The sequence below is a fragment of the Aquarana catesbeiana genome, linkage group LG04 (assembly GCF_042186555.1).
Source record: "Aquarana catesbeiana isolate 2022-GZ linkage group LG04, ASM4218655v1, whole genome shotgun sequence".
Lineage (NCBI taxonomy): Eukaryota > Metazoa > Chordata > Amphibia > Anura > Ranidae > Aquarana > Aquarana catesbeiana.
The window spans coordinates 594,147,516-594,151,718 of record NC_133327.1 but is presented as its reverse complement, the minus strand read 5'-3'; positions in this window follow the sequence as shown (position 1 = coordinate 594,151,718).

Below are 4,203 nucleotides of genomic sequence, written 5' to 3'. Positions count from 1 at the left end.
CCTATAAAAATCTGCCCCATCAAATTGCCCCCATCAAAACTGCACCATCATATTGCCACCATCAAAATTGCCCCATCTTATTGCCACATCAAATTGCCCCCATCAAATTTGCCCCATCATATTGCCACCATCAAAATTGCTCCATCAAAACTGCCCCACTCAAAACAGCCCCATCCTATTGATCCATCAAAACTGCCCCTTCAAATTGCCCCATAAAAAACTGTCCCATCAAAAACTGCCCCATCATACTGCCACCATCATATTGCCCCCATCAAAATTGCCCCATCATACTGCCCCATCCTATTGCCACCATAAACATTGCCCCATCAAAACTGCCCCATCAAATTGCCTCATAAAACCTTCCCCATCCTATTGCCCCATCAAAATTGCCCCCATCGAAATTGCCCCCATCAAAATTGCCCCATCAAAACTACCCCATCCCATTGCCCCCATCAAAATTGCCCCATCATACTGCCACCATCAAAATTGCCCCATCAAAACTGCCAGCATCCTTTTGCCCCGATCAAATTTGCCCCATCAAAACTGTACCATAATATTGCCACCATCAAAATTGCCCTATAAAAAACAGCCCCATCCTATTGATCCATCAAAACTGCCCCTTCAAATTGCCCCATAAAAAACTGTCCCATCAAAAACTACCCCATCCCATTGCCCCCATCAAAATTGCCCCATCATACTGCCACCATCAAAATTGCCCCATCAAAACTGCCACCATCCTTTTGCCCCGATCAAATTTGCCCCATCAAAACTGTACCATAATATTGCCACCATCAAAATTGCCCTACAAAAAACAGCCCCATCCTATTGATCCATCAAAACTGCCCCTTCAAATTGCCCCATAAAAAACTGTCCCATCAAAAACTGCCCCATCATACTGCCACCATCATATTGCCCCCATCAAAATTGCCCCATCATACTGCCCCATCCTATTGCCACCATAAACATTGCCCCATCAAAACTGCCCCATCAAATTGTCCCATAAAACCTTCCCCATCCTATTGCCCCATCAAAATTGCCCCCATCAAAATTGCCCCATCAAAACTACCCCATCCTATTGCCCCATCAAAATTGTCCCATCAAAACTACCCCATCCCATTGCCCCCATCAAAACTGCCCCATCCTATTGCCCCATCAAAATTGCTCCATCAAAACTGCCCCATCCTATTCCCCATCAAAACTGCCCCATCAAAACTGCACCCATCCTATTGCCCCAGCAAAACTGCCCCATCCTATTGCTCCATCAAAACTACCCCATCCTATTGCCCCCATCAAAACTGCCCCATCCTATTTCCCCCATAAAAATTGCCCTATCAAAATTGCCCCATCAAAACTGCCCCTTAAAATTGCCCTATCAAAACTGCCCCCATCCTATTGCCCCATCAAAACTGCCCCCATCCTATTGCCCCAGCAAAACTGCCTTCATCAAAAATTGCCTCCATCAAAAACTGCCTCCATCAAAACTGCCCCATCAAAAACTGCACCATCAAAATTGCCCCCATCCTATTGCCCCATCAAAAACTGCCCCATCAAAAACTCCACCATCAAAACTGCACCATCAAATTGCCCCATCAAAAACTGCACCATAAAAATTGCCTCATCAAAACTGCTACCATTAAACCTGCCCCATCCCATTGCCCCCATCAAATTTTCCCCCTCTTATTCCACCATTATAAATGATTAGTAATGCTGTGGCTGTGCTCTCCCCCAGGCTCTGTATGTAATCAGCGCTGAGATTCTCCAGCCGCCTCCCCCACCGCCCATCACTGTGTAAAAGAAGCTTTGGTAACCGTGGCAACATAAGCCCAGCAATGCCCATTGCCTCCTGGGATTGATGACACACATCTCCCAAGAGGCATTGCAAACAGGAAATGATGCAATGGGCCACGGCCAGGGAGGAGGAAGTGAAGAATGAATACAGCAGATATACAGTAGGTGCTGAGAAAAAAATATATATATATCCAATCATTTACAGTGCACAGTTTAGTAAGGGATGCTGAGGAGTTGAAAATGTGGGTGAAACTTCACTTTAAGGCCTAGCCTATGAGGTGATGTGCAGAAAAAGCCAAGTGGTGTGGTGGCCTAGTGCTCATTCTCACAGTGGGGTCCCAAACTAAATGCACTTCTGGATTGCCACTCCCAGCGGGCACCTAACACCTCAGGCCCTCTGCATCCAAGACCCCTGGCTAGACAAGGCAACACTATTTTAACCAGGAGGCACTGGGCCCCTCTGAGTCCTCCACACTATGGAAGTACTACCACCTTCTCCTTATTTGGTTTGTGCTTGATTCAGATTCCTTCCCACAAGATCCCTCAGGGCCCCTATCATACCAGCAGGAATACTATACAGCCAGCCATCCCAGTCAGATGACAAGAATGACAAGAATGATGGCAAAGCACCCCTACTGGACACTGATAACAAATACTATACTTGGCCTTAGCCAAGAGGCCTCAAAGCTTGCATTTGTGTGAGAGTCAACGTGCAAATATTAGGGGCATTACTGTTGTAATGTTGTGGTTCAAGTATGTGATGAAGGAAACCTGTTGCAGCTGGAACAACAGCCCAATGACACAACTTTCTTTGTTACAGTTACTGCAGAAGGGTTCTACCCTGCTGACTGGGCAGTGAAAGAAAAGCACGGGTGGGGTAATCCTTCTGCTCACTCTGCTTTCTCCACCAAGCATCATGTTCCTTGTCAACATACACTCACCGGCCACTTTATTATGTACACCTGTTCAATTGCTTGGTAACACAAATTGCTAATCAGCCAATCACTTGGAAGCAATTCAATGCATTGAGGCATATAAATGTGGTGAAGACGACTTGCTGAAGTTCAAACCGAGCATCAGAATGGGGAAGAAAGGAGATTTAAGTGACTTTGAACGAGACATGGTTGTTGGTACCAGTCGGGCTGGTCTGAGTATTTCAAAAACTGCTGATCTACTGGGATTTTCATGCACAACCATCTCTAGGGTTTACAGAGAATGGTCCAAAATATCCGAAAATGCCTTGTTGATGTCAGAGGAGAATGGGAAGACTATTTAGAGATGATAGAAAGGCAACAATAACTCAAATAACCACTCGTTACAACCAAGGTATGCAGAATACCATGTCTGAATGCACAACACATCGAACCTTGAAGCAGATGGGCTACAGCAGCAGAAGACCACACCGGGTGCCACTCCTGTGAGCTAAGAACAGGAAACTGATGCTACAATTTGCACAGGCTCACCAAAATTGAACATTAGAAGATTGGAAAAACGTTCCCTGGTCTGATGAGTCTCGATTTTAGCTGTGACATTCAGATGGTAGAGTCAGTGTTTGGCGTAAACAACATGAAAGCATGGATCCATCCTGCCTTGTATCAACGGTTCAGGCTGGTGGTGGTGGTGTAATGGTGTGGGGGATATTTTCTTGGCACACTTTGGGGCCCTTAGTACCAACTGAGCATTGTTTAAATGCTACGACCTACCTGAGCATTGTTGCTGACCATGTCCATCCCTTTATGACTACAGTGTACCCATCTTCTGATGGCTAATTCAAGCAGGATAATGCACCATGTCACAAAGATCAAATCATCTCACCACTGGTTTCTTGAACATGAGAGTGAGGTCACTAGACTCCAATGGCCTCCACAGTCACCAGATCTCAACCCAATAGAGCACCTTTAGGGTGTGGTGGAATGGGAGATTTGCATCATGGATGTGCAGGCGACAAATCTGCAGTAACTGCGTGATGCTATCATGTCAATATGGACCAAAATCTCTGACACCTTGTTGAATCTATGCCGCAAAGAATTAGGGCAATTCTGAAGGCAAAAGGGGGTCCAACCCGGTGCTAGCAAGGTGTACCTAATAAAGTGGCCAGGGAGTGTATTTGCATTCAGCACACCCGATTGGCTCCCAGTTCTGTCTCTCTCAGTCAGGAGAATGCAAGTATATTGCAAGTAGCTGATCAAGTCAAATTTCAGGCACTTAAAGCAGAACTAAAGGGATCTATACTCCCCTTTCCAGCAGCAGCTCTGGTCCCTAGCCAGCTGGCATCTTCTGTTTGTTGGTCTTTAGCCATCTGCATTGGCTGACGCGGGATGACATCACACTTATTCAGGAGGCTGTCATTCTGGCACACAGGGACAGTGCCAGTGCAATAAGCTGAGCTGTACATGTGCAACTCAGTTTACATCA